Source organism: Myotis davidii, unplaced genomic scaffold (genome assembly GCF_000327345.1).
Source record: "Myotis davidii unplaced genomic scaffold, ASM32734v1 scaffold2131, whole genome shotgun sequence".
In the NCBI taxonomy this organism is placed as follows: Eukaryota; Metazoa; Chordata; class Mammalia; order Chiroptera; family Vespertilionidae; genus Myotis; species Myotis davidii.
This window is the reverse complement of record NW_006282665.1, coordinates 112,500-127,726: the sequence shown is the minus strand read 5'-3', so window position 1 is coordinate 127,726 and position 15,227 is coordinate 112,500. Positions and strand designations below refer to the sequence as shown.

The window sequence follows — 15,227 nt, the reverse complement described above, 5'->3', positions numbered from 1 at the left end:
TGGCTCCTGGCTTTTCAAAATTATCAACAATGCCACAGTCAACATCTTTGTGCATCAGTCTTTGCCTGCAATTTGGATTATTCCCTTTGGAAAGCCACCCCAAAGTGGGTCGAAGGACAAAAGCAGTTTTATCACCACCATTTCTAAACTTGGACAGAATGAAATCCATATGAACAAAATGCGGTCCTGTTTCCAGTTTCTGAACACTATTTCATCTAATTTAAAGAATTCTCTAGGATAAAATAATGCTGAATTTTCCCACATAGTCAGTTTCCATTTTGAAAAGTTAAATGCATCTCCTATTGCCCTTTTACTATGTGATTTAAACAATGCAGAGGCTGCACATACAATTTCAATTTTGTGCTGTTTTTAATCTACTACTCAGCTGACTGCTGTGAAAAATTCCAGCATTTAAGTGAAGATTTCCTTTCTCTCTTTTTAAAGCAAAAGTCAGAATTACAAACCCTATCATTTATCTTGTTAATAAGTCTGGTAACTTTCCTTCACTATTTTAATAATATTTTTCATAAAGATCATTATAAAATAAAGACTAAATATAAGGAATGATGTAACCTAAACTACAGACATTTCTTCTTCAAGACACAAGTAATTTGGTAATTTAAATCAAATTCAAATTTCCTTAAAACATTGGTTATGATGTGTAAAAATCTGAGTGTTTAAAAAGTTAAAATAAATAACTCATCTTGTATTTATGATATATTAACATTAATAAAAGCCTCATTTTAAATTTTATATTAACATAATTTATGTCTATAACTAAATATAACCTATTGTGCATGTTTAAACTGTTCATTAAATTTGCATAATGAGATGCTCAGCTCACTAAGTTAAAAAATAGCAAGATCAGTATTTATTCTCCAGATAGAAACTTGACAACACCACTTGCAACCAAGATTATATTGATTACACACGATTCACAAAGAAAATTCAAAGATCTCTAATCAAAAATACTGACTGATAGCTCTTGGTTTCTATTACTCAATAATCCTATCTAATAAAGAGGGAATATGCTAATTGACCCTCATGCCATCACAAATATGGCGGTGCCCACAGCCAATAAGGAGGGAATATGCTAAATGATTGTCACGCCCTCAAAGATGGTGGCGCCCACAACCAATAAGGAAGGAGTATGCTAATTGACTGCCATCCCCTCAAAGATGGTGGCACCAACAGCCACAAGATGGTGACACCCAGTCCTCTCAGCCCCACCGGGGCTGCCATGCACCTGCCTCTGGAGTCCCCCAGTCCTCTCAGCCCTCCAGCCGCCCAGGGCCACCAGAGGCTCAGGGAACCAGGGCTTGTGCTGCCAGCAGTGGCAGCAACAGAAGTGTGATGGAGGTGCCACCTTCCCCTAATCTCTGGGTTGCCTCCCAGACTGAGGGAGCAGGCCAGGCTGAGGGACCAGGCCAAGCTGAGGGACCGTCCCCCTCCAGTGCATGAATTTTCATGCACCAGGCCTCTAGTATTCTATATAAGTAATGACATATCTCATTTACTTCCCAAAAAGCCCTGAATTAACAAAATGAAGCCAGCATGGGGGTCTAGGTCACTGCACACATGCAGAGGCCTTGCAGAGAAACAAGTGAGAAAGTGGGCCTTCCTGGCAAAGGAAAGCCAAGGTCAGCATGGTGGGAGCCCTGGTAGAGATGCTAGGGCCTTGTTGGCCACAGTGAGATGATGAGAGATCATTCTCAGTGCAATGCAAAGTCACCAGCCACTTTCAAGGACAAGAGCATCATCTGGTTTGGGCTTTTAAAAGATCCCTTTGGGACAGATCCAAAGACTGAGAAACAGCGATCAGGCTATCAATCCCCAGAAGGAAAGTAGGGGAGGGAGTGGGTAAGGGGAAGAGATCAACCGAAGGACTTGTATACATGTATATAAGCCAAACCAATTATCATGGACAACAGGGAGATGGGAGCATGAGTGTGCGGGGGGAGGGGGGAGAGGTTGGGGGTTAATGTGGCAGATAAGGACACATTTGTAATACCTTAACTAATAAAAAATAAAAGATCCCTTTGGCTGCTGTGTTTTATGAAGAATGGGCTTTATGAAGACAAGCGGGAAAGAGAGATCAGTGTGGAGCTATTACAATGGTCCAAGCAAGGGATGCCAGTGTCTTGGGTTAAGTTGATGGAAACGGAAATGGAAATCAGTGGATAGATTTGGGATCCATTTCAGAGGCAGAGCCAAAAGGCCTTGCTGGTGGGCTGAATGGGGGTAGAGTGCAGTGGGGAAAGGAGAATGGGAATTAAGAACTTTGTCAGAAGTTACTAGAGGAAAGGCAGTGGCATTTGCTGAGACAGGGGATAACTGAAGGGGGGAAAGATTTATAGATATGAGATGTCTACTAGACATCTGGGCTAAGGCATCAAGAGAATAGATAAATATAACTTAAGGTTTCAGTTCTTGGTTGAATGCATAAATACGGGCACTACCAGCACTAGATCAGTGGCTCTCAACTAAAAAACTGAAAAACTAAAATACTATGTGTGACCCACACATTGTTATAGCAGCCTAGTAGACAGAAATACCAGTAAAAGACTAAAACCAAAGTTTTGTGAATAAAAGATAACACTTACTATAAGTAATACCTCTTGGCATTTTCATTCTATTTTATTTTGAAAAAACACAGGCTATAATCAGCTAATGGGTTATCACCCATAGTTATAAACACAATGATCTAGACTGAGGCTATTCAATACAGTAGCCCTTAACATGTGTCTATTTAGATTCAGATTAATGAAAATAAATAAAATTTAAAATTTAGTTCCTTTGTCATACTACCCACATTTGTACTAAATAGCCACATTTGACTAGTGGCTACTGTAATGGACACTGCAGACTATTCCCATCACCTCAGAAAATTCTACTGGACACAGCAGATGACAATGCTTTGAATCACAGGACTAGATGCAGAACATTGGAGAGAAGCAGAGAGAGGAAAAGAAGGCCGGAGACCAAGGCCAGAGTCCCCCTAACAAGTGACGTCTGGTAGAGGAGTTAGAAAAGGAGACTGAAACAAAAGAGATGGGGGAAACCCATTAGCAAGCATGTCAAACTCACCCCGGAGGGCCGCATGCCTCATTTATTTAAACAAGGCATGTGGCCCATGGGCTGCAAGTTTGACATGCTTGCTAGAGTGTGCTATTAAGAAGACAAGGGAAGTGTTGGCTAGAGGGTTTTCTAGTGTTTCTAAAAGGAAGAGGTACTCGATGAAGTCAAGAGCTGTTAAAGGTTGAGAAATTCAAAGACAAACAAAGCTATTCAATTGGCAAGAAAGGAACCATTGTGTATCAACTGGGTGTGTGGAATTGTACACAGTTATTAACTGGCAGCAGTTACTAGGGAAGAAGGTTCTAGAGATTTTCGTTTAAGTCCTGAAAAAACACTAGCCAGCCTGAGGGAAGTTAGAGAAAATGAGAAGCATTTAGGAAAGGGCGGAGTCTAGGACAGTGATGGCGAACCTTTTGTCAGCATTTTGAAAAACCCTAACTTAACTCTGGTGCCGTGCCAGATATAGAAATTTTTTGATATTTGCAACCATAGTAAAACAAAGACTTATATTTTTGATATTTATTTTATATATTTAAATGCCATTTAACAAAGAAAAATCAACCAAAAAAATGAGTTCGCGTGTCACTTCTGACGCGCATGTCATAGGTTCACCATCACTGATCTAGGATGTGTGTGTCTGTGTGTGTGTGTGTGTGTGTGTGTGTGTGTGTGAAGCCCTACCTGAGAGATCAAAAAAGCAATAGAAAGAAAACAAACATTTCCAGTAACCTTGGAAACCTGACTTTATATAACACGCAGCCACCCGATTACAAGAGACTTCTAAGAAACAAAGAAGCCAACGCAGGTTTCTGAGGGAACCTGGCAGCCACCATGAACACAGAAGGTCCTTCCTCACTCTGGATTTCAGCCATGTGGCATTGTCAGAGGGCATGGCATCACAGTGGCCACACTCTACTCTGAGCTCTCATCCCTTGATTCCTCCTGGGCCCTGTAGCTCTCAGCTTCCACCTCCTCCTGCCAGCTCCGTCCTGTGCAGGAAGTGGCAGATGGACACCCGTTTTGTAATTATCACCAGAGCCAGGTGTCTGGGAACCTTACCTAGACGCTCTGAGTGATTCATCTGTTACTCTCATTGAGGATGTTGCAATGCTTAAGCGAAGATGGCTCCATCAGAAAGGAGGAAAAGCAGAAATCACAGCATCATTGCAAATCACTGCTTTGTGTATAAACTGCCTTTATGTCATTCTATGAGCATTTCAAGTCATTTTAAAAGATAAAGTAAATGGATATTATGTGGTAGCCCTTTGATTAGAAGCATTTTCTGAAAGGAAAAAATAAGAAAGAAATGCTTCGACCGCTGCTTGGTGAATGGTGTCACCAACCACGTTAATTATATAGATCATGCCAGCTCCAATAAAGCATGCATAGCAGAACTCTGGATGCTGGGCCTGCTTTTCCAAAAAATTATTCACCCCTTACACAGAGTACAGGGTGGATGAGGAGAAAGAGCAGGTGAGAATTCTGAAGACTGAGATTCACATGGGTCGGCAACTTCCCTGTGCTCTGTCTTCTCTTTGTCACCCCAGTTGATGCACCAGTCATTTCCTTAAAAATGCACAGTCACAGGGACCATCTGCTCCTGGTCTGAGACTCTCTGCTGGATGACAGCAAATCAAGTCAGCTTGCGCTCTCCCCTCCCCCGCCATAATATAATTTTGTATTAGTTTCAGGTGGACAGCATAGTGGTTAGAAATTATATACTTTACAAAGCAATCCCTGTGATATTTCCAGTACCCACCTGGCACCATACATAGTTATTACTATATTATAGACTATATTTCCTATGTTGTACTTTACATCCCCATGACTATTTTGAAACTACCAATTTGTACCTCTCAATCCCTTCACCTTTTTTTCACCCAGCCCCCAGCTCGCACATTTTATGTAGCTACCTGACATTTCTTCCAAAAAGCATGGCATTGAATAGATGACATGAGAGTGAGGCAATTTGTGATCAGGTGGAGGAAGAGAAGATTTTTTTTTTTAATTTGAGACATAAATGACATATGTTATATTAGTTTCAGGTGTACAACATAATGCTGTTAACGTAGGTAGCTAGTTAATATTAATAAAGGAAGGTCGAGATGGCAGCATAGGTAAATGCCATATTCACTTCCTCCTACAAGCACATCCAAATGACAACTAAACTACAAAACAACCATCATTCAGAACCATCTGAAATCTGGCTGAATGGAAGTCCTACAACTAAGGAATTAAAGAAGAAGCCACATCAAGACTGGGAAGAGCTCCTGCACAGCAGCTCTTCCATTGTCGTCACAGTTGGTCCTCTCAGCCAATTGGCCTGAGGTTCAATCCCTCCCAGTGATGTCAACAGCAATCAAGGCTCAACTACAATAGGACAGTACACAGAGCCCACACAGGGGCATATCTGGACTGCCCAGCTCAGGTAACTGGGGAGGCTAAACTACTGGGCCCTACAGAACACCTACTACACAAGGCCACTCTACCAAGTCTGACAGACTTAGAAACTCCACCTATTACATAGAAACAGACACGAGGGTGCAGCCAAAATTCAGGGACAAAGAAATATGTGGCAAATGAAAAAAACAAAACAAAACAAAAAAAAAACAGAAGAAATCCCCAGGAAAAAAAACTAAATGAAATGGAAGCAAGCAAACTACCAGATACAGAGTTCAAAACAATAGCTATCAGGATACACAAGGAACTTAGTGAGAACTTCAAGAAACTTAGTAAGAACATCAACAACATAAAAAAGGATCAGTCAGAGCCCTAGCCAGTTTGGTTCAGTGGAGAGAGCATCAGAGTGTGGATTGAAGAGTCCCATGTTCAATTGCAATCAAGGGCACATGCCCAGGTTGTGGGCTCAATCCCCATTGGGGGCATGCAGGAGGCAGCCAACCAATGATTATCTCTCATCGTTGATGTTTCTATCTTTCTCTCCCTCTCCTTTCCTCTCTGAAACCAATAAGAATATTTTTTTTAAAAAAGGATCAGTCAGAAATGAAGGATACACTTAACTGAAATAAAAAATAATTTACAAGGAAACAACAGTAGAGGATGCTGAGAATCAAATCATTGATTTGGAATATGAGGAAGCAAAAAACACGCAATCAGGACAGCAAAAAGAAAAATAATTTAAAAAGTGAAGATAGTATAAGGAGCCTCTGGGTCAATTTTAAGCATACCAGCATTCACATCATGGGGGTGCCAAAAGGAGAAGAGAAGGAATAAGAAATTGAAAACCTATTTGAAAAAATGACAGGAAATGTCCCTTACTTGGTGAAAGAAATAGACATACAAGTCCAGGAAGGGTAGGAGGTCCCAAACAAGATGAATCCAAAGAGGCTAATCTCAAGATACAAAAGTAAAATGCTAAAGGTTCAAGACAAAGAGAGAATCTTAAAAGCAGCAAGAGAAAGCAGTTTGTTACCTATAAGGGAGCACCTATGTGACTGTCAGCTGGTTTCTCAACAGAAGGCAGTGCCAAGAAATATTAAAAATGATGAAAAGGACCTATAATCAAAATTACTCTACCCAGCAATATTATCATTTAGAATTGAAGGTCAGATAAAGAGCTTCACACACAAGAAAAATCTAAAGGAGTTCATCACCACCAAACCAGTATTACACGAAATGTTAAAGGATCAAGAAGGAGGAGAAGGAGGAGAAGGGGAAGAAGAGGAAGAAGAGGAGGAGGAGGAGGAGAAGGAGGAGGAGGAAAAAGAAGAAAAAATATGAACAATAAAATAGCAATAAATAGATATCTGTCAACAATTGAATCTAAAAAAAGAATAAATGAACAAGCAGAACAGAAACAGACTTGTAGACACAGAGGACATTTTGACAGTTGCCAGATGGGAGGGGGGTGAGAGATTGGTTAAAGGGATTTAGAAGCACAAATTAGTAGTTTCAGTGTAGTCATGGGGGTGTAAAGTACAGTATAGGGAATACAGTCAATAATATTCTAATAACTAGGTATGATATGAGATGGACATGAGATTTGGGGGGACTATCACTTAATAAATGTTATGTCTAATCATTGGAGTGTACACCTGAAACTAATGTAATATTGTGTGTCAACTGTAATTAAAAAATAAAAAAATGATTTAAAAGTGTTAATAAAGGAAGGGAGCAAAGGGAATCAGACATTAAGCATATAAACTAGGGAACTGAATTGAACGCTAAGCCTGCTTCACTAGGAAGCTGCAGCATTCATAGGCTCCCCACGGGACTGCTGCATCCTCTGCCCTCAGCACCAAATCCCCAAAATGGGCAGGGAGGATCTGAGGGAGGGATAACGTAATAAGGGGATCATTCCTTTGCTGGGTGCATGTGTAGGAGGAGCCAAGATGGTGACCATAAAAGGGAGGTGCCTAGCCGTGGAAAAGGGTAGAATTGGATAAAGGACACAAAACCCTGGAAGATCCAGAAACGGGATTAGTTAGGGGATGAACCCAGTACAAACCATGAAGGACTGGGAAAGAGATTGGTAAGTTGGAAAGCCTGAGATAATATAACTGAAGCTCAACAATGGCAAGGGCTCCCCACCCCTGAGTCCCAACACACATTAGTTCGCCGTTCACTTGTGCGTTCTCTCTCCATAGCAGCCATGTGGGCCTCGCTGCGCAGGCCCCAAGCTCAGCCTCCATGGCAGCCAGGCAGGCTCCAAAGCAATGGCACAGAATTTCTGGACTCTGGCCCTAATTCTGGGCTTGATGAAGACAAGGCTGGACTTCTTCCACAGTGGGACAGACGGAGATGGGGCATTGGAACCTGGGGACAGTCTTTTATTTCTATTCCAGTAAATCTTACTACTACATCTCAGCCTCCCATACGTGGGTCCCCAAAATGCTTTTCTTGTGACTCAGTGGAAGGACTGCATTCCCACCAGCAACATCATGACATACTCACCATAATAAGTCTAGTTAACATTCACTACCACATAACTATCTTATTATTTTCTGTGATAAGAACTTTTCAGATCTACTCTCTTAGCAACTTTCAAATAATATAATACGGTATTAACTCTAGTTACCATACTCTGCAAGATGAATTTCTATATTTAACAAAGTTTAGGTAAGTGAGGACAATGGAAGGGCAATAGGTATCTCTTTTAAAACATGATAGCAACCCTGAAAATGGTTCCAAATGGCAAAATATCCACACCCAAAGAACCAGCGAAGCATTTAAACATCACACTGTAAACTTTTATTGGCTTAAATATTCAGGTCACACAGGAGGCCAAAGGGACAGGCAGCGATTCAGTACTGAGAACACAGTTTCTGGGGCGTCCCCAGCCCCATGTAACACTGGGATTCGCTCCCTGCAGTCACAAGCTTTCAGCACCGTCATCACTACCCACTGAGATATTTAATTTCTTTCCTCTCAGAGGAGAGAGTGGATAGTGCTGTTTATCATTGGAGAGGTTCATTTGCTAGCAGGGCACACTAGAACTGATCCTATTTTTCATTATCCGAAAAGAGGCTCATGAATCTGTTATGAGTAAAGGTTTGTGCCTGCTGTTATTATAATCACTTCTGCCAACAGAAATTCCTGAAAGTCTTAGGCATCCTGGATGACCCCTCTACCCACCCCCAATCACCCCATCTCCTTTAACTTAAAAACCACTGACACTACTTTGTCCATTTATTTTCTTGACTATATGCCTTTAAAGATTAATTTGTTCTGCTGATAAGAGCAGTCCCCTTAATCTACTTTAGAGTTTCAGACTACTGCTCTTAGGCTAATTTATTTTGTATCCAAATTCTAGCCCTTATTTGTATGCAGAACAACAGTTCCTTTGCTCTTACCATATTCAACTTTACCAGCATTTAGTTCTTGCTTCACTTACTAATTGTTTTCTCAAAATCCACACACTTGGAATTCAGACATAACATAAAATCCACGTAAATGATCCAACCAATGCAAATAACCAACGGAGTTAATTCAGCAAAATTATAATCTCCCATTTTATAGTCACCACAAAACTAATTTCATCAAGGGTCCCATTACCAACAAGGGACAATAGTACTTCCTACAAGAACCTCAGTCTCATGTAAATGAAAGAAACCCATTTCCAAACTTTGAAATTTGGTTTTGGTAGTAACTCCCTTTGCTAAAAATTATAGCAATCCAAATGTCATGTGTTAAACTGCTCTTAACTCATATTCCCTCTTCTGTCTAGATAAGTCTAAACACAAGAAGAGAATGTGGAGCTGTTTATGAGATAGAGTTGATCAGCTTTTAAAACTCGATCATTAATTTTGAGTTTAATGAAAAAAGGAAAGGCCATAAAATCACACTCAAATCACTCAAAAATGCCAACCATTTTAAAGGTCCACTGCCCTTTAAAACCTGTACCCTCCTCCTCCTCCATCCCGCTTAAAAAAAAAAATCATTAATTGCTGGAAGAAAAGCATCCAAAGGCAAAATACGTGTGGCTCTTCCTATCATGGCATCTCTTTTTTCTTTCCTTATGTTACATCACAATTATTGTTGTCATCATCATCATCAATATTGTCATGGTCAAACTGCTTCTAAGAGTGTGTAGTAAAGAATTTAATCTTGCCCAGAAAGATGTCTGGTCTTTGCCTCAGCTCCTGGGAGGCAAGCTCTAAGCCCTTGGAATGTTCTGCCTGATGAGAGTGTCTTTGTTCACCTGGGGCCTAGGGACATGAAAGACAGTCTAACAATGTGATGTAGGGTGGGGACTTTGGGTCACATGGTACCAGCTCAATGTTCAGAGGGCCGGGTGACTTGAGGTCACTGTGGGCAGTCAACCATGACTATGTGACCAAGTCCCAATAAAAAATATTTGGCTCAGATGAGCTTCCCTGGTTGACAATACTCTCTACACTGCCACACCGCATAGCTGAGAGTCAGCACTCTCTGTGACTCCCCTGGGAGAGGACGGCTGGAGGCTCTGCACTTGGAACTTTCCTGGACTCTGTCCCATGCATCTCTTCCCCTGGCTGACTTTCATCTGTAGCCTTTCACTGGGATATCACTGCGGGTGTGACAACTTTCAGTGAGTTCTGTGGGTCCTTCTAGCAAAACAGCAACCATGAGTATGGCCTTGCACTTGCAATTGGTGTCAGAAGTGGGAATGGTGTTGGGGATGGTTTCCTAACTCGGCAGAGGATGTGGAATGAAGAATAGGAAATAAATGCAGAGTTTTGCTCCATGACTCCATGTCTTTGGCAAGCTCACCTACTAGTAATGTTTCTGGCTTGATTTTCCTCAATGAAGATCACCTTAATCAGGTTTATAAATATACCAGAGTGGAGCGTGTGCTCACCCAGTAAGAATTCAGAGAAAGGAGGTGAGAAGTAGACAGAACACAGGATGTCAACTCAAATGTGGGGTCCGAACACCAGCTCCAGCACGGCCCGGCTCTTTTTCCTGGGCCGAGGAGGCCTGGTGTATAAAGAGCCCTATTCTAAGTGTATAAGCAACTGACATACTGGGACCAAATTTTTTTGGCTACTAGGTAAGGTTACTCATGTTTCTGGTGAATAAGTCCCACCCCTTTATTACTTACCCCCTAATTACCGTACACTGAAACATAAGGCTCTCATAGCCGAGGGCTACAACCACTAGAATGTCCTTTTCATCTGATTATAGTCTTCCTTTGGAAGCTCCCAGTTCTCTCACTAGTTAGAAACATTGTTCTGAAGGTGGCAGCTTTCAAAGGTTGTATTTCAACTTAATCTAGCATTTAAGCTCTATTCCTCACCGCAGCCCAAAACTGCAGTCTTTTTTAAGGAAACCCCATAAGAAGCCACACGAAAAGGTTCCCCTGAGTGTAGACACTCACACCTGTTAGAGTGGAGTGAAGTGCCCCCTTCCTCAGTTTCTCCAGCAAGTACAGATTCCCATAAAATCATATCCTATTAAGCACGTTGGTTCCTAACTTAGAGAACCATGGGATAAGCTGACACCCTGGCATTTCTGTCCTGTTATTCCTTCTTTAATATTCTTTCAGCATTTAAAGTCTCCCCATAGCTCACTGTGGCTTTATATGAGATTGTTTTTAAAAGGAACATACAGATTCGCTGTTTTATCTGAGTTCCTAGATTAGTTACAGACACATAGATGTTTGATAAACATTTGTTGAACAAATGAATAAAGAAAATATAGCAAAATGCCAAGCTGTGTCTCCTCCCATCACCCACACAGCCTCTCTGTTTTGTAAATATCCAGTTTATAGTTTTTCTTTTCTACAATCAGCTCAGTGAACAGGGCCTGTGAGTACTTCCAGGGATACAGAAACTCAAGAATATTTCAAACAACAGGTTAAAATGCTACATGGGTAGGAGCTGATGTGATCAGAATGAGTTGACAATGACCACCACCGAAGCGTGTCAGACAGAAAGTGAGACCAAGGCAAAAGCTGAGGATTCTGCCTTATGGCTACCAACACAGAAAGAACCACAAAGCAGGCCTGCTCCTGTCTACTTCTATTTACAACCATGAGCAGAAATTCCTTTCCTGCGTCTTCATGTGGATGTGCCATTTCCGCAACCAGGCAGGTTACTGAGGCCCAGAGATGCTTCCCACCACCTACTCTTAGACTTAGTCATCTGCATGAACCCCTGATCATATCCACTTACAGGCTTTGATTGCCAAAACGATAGGAAATACAACCTCTGTTTCACAGAAATGAAACAAATGCACAGAAAAAAAAAAATCAGATGTTTATCTGAGAGAATGGCACAGCCACCTTCAACTGTAAGAAGAGATTTCTAAAAGCCCGTGGATTGGACTGGCAACTAACTACCTTAACAGATGCTAACACAGGTGCCCTCAAGCCCATATTAAATGTATTTTCTGTCACATCCCAATGCAATGGAGGCACGCTCCTTTGTGATCTTAAGATCTGAAAATCATGTACAGTTAGACTGAGAAATAGAAAAGCAAGCTCCTCCTAGTACCCCCACCCCTGATTGCTACAATGTCTGCTATGCCGTTAACTACGGATCCTCCAGATCCAAGTAATAACCAAACAAAAATACTCCTTTTCTTCTTGCATTACATGAAGACATTCTTTTTCTACATTTCAATCAGCTCTATGTTAATACCTCTCTAGGAAAAAAAAAAATGGATGTCCAAACCTGGGGGGTAGGGGAACAAATCCTATATAATAAAAGCCTAGGTGGTGTCACACCCTCATGCGATGCCCCCACAGGATGGCCACCACAAGATGGCTGCACACACAGTGGAAGCTCCGCGTGGTGAGGCCTGGGGGTCCCACTGCTCTGCGCAGCGTGGAGGAGGCTGGTCACAGCAGGGGAGGGCACTTGGGGGCAATCAGGCCGGTAGGGGAGAGCAGTTGGGAGCGATCAGGCTGGCAGGGGAGGGCAGTTGGGGGTGATCAGGCTGGCAGGCAGGCAAGCAGTTAGGAGCCAAGGTCCCAGAGAGATTGTAAGAATAAAGCTCAAGGTAGTAACTGGCCATAAACCAAATGATCATAAAACACCCAGTCATTTAAATCTTACACATTCTTATAAAAGCATGCTTTCCCCTCACTTTGTAATTATGTCACTTCAAAAAGCAGAAGTCCTACCACCAAATGGACTCCCAAGCATCTGATAAATCTTCCTATTTCTCTGAGTTATCACAGAGATACAGTAAAAGTACTTCTTTCACCAATATTTTCTTAACTGATCAAATCCTCAATTCCCACATTGTTCTTTTGGTCTTTAGTGTATACATTAAATGCTTCGGTCTAACCAAACTAATACCCATTGTTTTCCACAGTAGTACTTATACACTTGATAAGTATCCAAACTAAACATAAAATTGCTCCTTCCAAGAAAGGCAACTGTTCAATTTTGAACAACAGAATTGGCTGTAAGCTTTTTAAAAAATACACACCTAGACACCAATAGAATGCATTCTCCAGTTACAACCTAAAACCTCTACTAAAATGATTCCAAAACCTCTTACAAGTACCTTTGAAGTTTGGCTTTTATATAAAAGCAAGCAACGCATGAAAATCAATTCATTTTAAGTCTTCCTAAACCAGGCATGTTCAGGCTTACAAATAATTATGGGTAATAATTGCTACTTAGTATATATGTAATCAAACCCACTTATTGTGGTTTGGCTTTAAAAATAGACAAATTGATTTAATAAAAACCAATTCAAACATGGCATTTAGGAAACATGATTTGCTTACCTCTGTTGGTTTGTGGCAGTCTACGAGAGCTTCCTGGAATGAAATACACAGAAGGTAAGTTTTATTATTTTAAAAATCAGTATCATTTTAAAGGTGAAATTAAAAATTATTTCTTCTTTATAGTATTATTCTAAACATGGTGAATCAACATTTCATATTGACTATCTAGAATCACACTTTATTTCAATACCCACTGACCACCTGGAGATATAACGAGTTGTGCGGGGCCAGGGTTGTTCAGTGGTTGAGCTTTGACCCAGGAACCAAGAGGTCACGGGTTTGATTCTTGGTCAGAGCACATGCCAGGATTGCGGGGCTCGGTCCCCAGTAGGGGGTGGGTAGGAGGCAGCCAATCGATAGTTTCTCTCTCGTTGATGGTTCTATATCTCCCTTCCTCTTCTAAAAATCAATTTAAACTTATTTTTTAAAAGATATAAAGAGTTGTGTCCTTCATATGCAGGCATGCCTTACATTTTCCAGAGCACATGCATGCACAGGCATACACACACACCTTTCCTTTGGGCTGCCAACTTGGTTAATAATAAACTGGATATACTTAAATTGAGACAGCCTATGAAAGACGGTGACAATCACACTGGATAATCACACTGGAGAGTCAGGGGCCTGGGTCACACCTCTGCAGGCTTCAGTGTCCTCACCTGGAAACCAAAGGGGATGACCTGACGGTAGCTACACCCCTTTCAAGTTCTCAATGTTAGGAAAACTTGATGTCATTCCATGCTGTATAAAACTGATGCCTGCTTTCCTTTTTTTTAACTTTCATCTCCCACTTAAATTTACCAACAAGATATAATCATTAAACCAAGACTTGTTCGCCACTCAAGGGATGTTAGTAATTATTAACACATTCATATATTAAAATGTGCCCTTTAATTGCCTTTAGCGATCATTTGCCCCTGGTAATAACCAACCACCATTAACAGTAATTATCTGTGAACATTCAAAACATTGGCAAGTTAAAGGTTGACTGGTTTTAGAAACACCCAAATATAGATTTTTAAATGATAGATTTGACCTCTTCTGGGAAGGGAAATAAATATTGTATTACTGTGGGCCAAGGAAACATGAGACATCTCAGCATGAGACATCTCAGGATGCTATCAGGTGAGCATACTCTAGTAAAAGAAACTTTATTAAACAGAATTATGTTGTACATAATCTTATGTAGAAATGAATGTCATGAGTGATAGAATCCACAACTGCAAGACCAGAGTCCTGAGTTTAGACACCCAGTTCCAGCTCAGCCCTCCTCCCTCTCATATAATTGTTGGGCATCTCTTCCTTCTCTGGCACATGGATCTCAAGAGGAAGAGCCAGCTCTCCCTCCCAAAAGAAAAGGCTGGAAAAACTCACATCCATAAGGTGCTTCGAGAACTGACTGTTGTCAAGAACTGCTTTACCGTCAGAGAATCAGAGGTGAGCTTCAGGAGGGTGAATACCTAGCATCCCATCCCTTTCCCCTCTGCAAGCTCAGGAGCCCCGAGTGGATTCAAGCACCTACAACGGGAAGGTTCTAGATTTTGAAAGCTGCTTACCCGTAATTTTAAAGCTCTCTCTTCTTCACTGTCTGCATCAAGAAGATCATCAATGTCAATTTCTACATCTGGCATTTCTTCTTCCTGGAGGACAAATGGGAAGGCATTCTATTTAGTGAGAAACTACATCGTGCTGAACCAACTTAGTTGAGTTAAATAAATGACTAGATCACCAGTTGACAATAAAGGGGAAGAAGAGACTAGGAGGAAGAGGAGGGAAAGGAGGGGAAGGAAGGGGAAATGGGAGAGAGGAAAAGGGAGGGAGGGAAAACAAGAAAAAGTAGGGAGAAGGAGGGAGAAAAAAGAGGAGGGAGGGAGGAGAGGGAAGGAAAGAGGGGGAACAAAGGAAGTTTAAGAGTCACAAAGCAGTAAAAAGTAAATTTTCAAATATAACAACTTTCTGCTTTTGG

General features: G+C 41.2%; 1 long non-coding RNA gene across 1 annotated transcript in view; it reads right to left on the bottom strand.

The window, feature by feature from the left end:
- The window catches only part of LOC102768478, an 18,775-nt gene extending 3,844 nt beyond the window's left edge, over window positions 1-14,931 (bottom strand). Inside the window, exons 1-2 of the long non-coding RNA XR_001513028.1 lie at window positions 14,818-14,931; window positions 13,262-13,294 (exon numbers count right to left, since the gene is read on the bottom strand). This is a non-coding gene — a long non-coding RNA (uncharacterized LOC102768478). The remainder of the gene's footprint in view (window positions 1-13,261; window positions 13,295-14,817) is intronic.
- Between the last annotated feature and the right edge of the window lie 296 nt (window positions 14,932-15,227).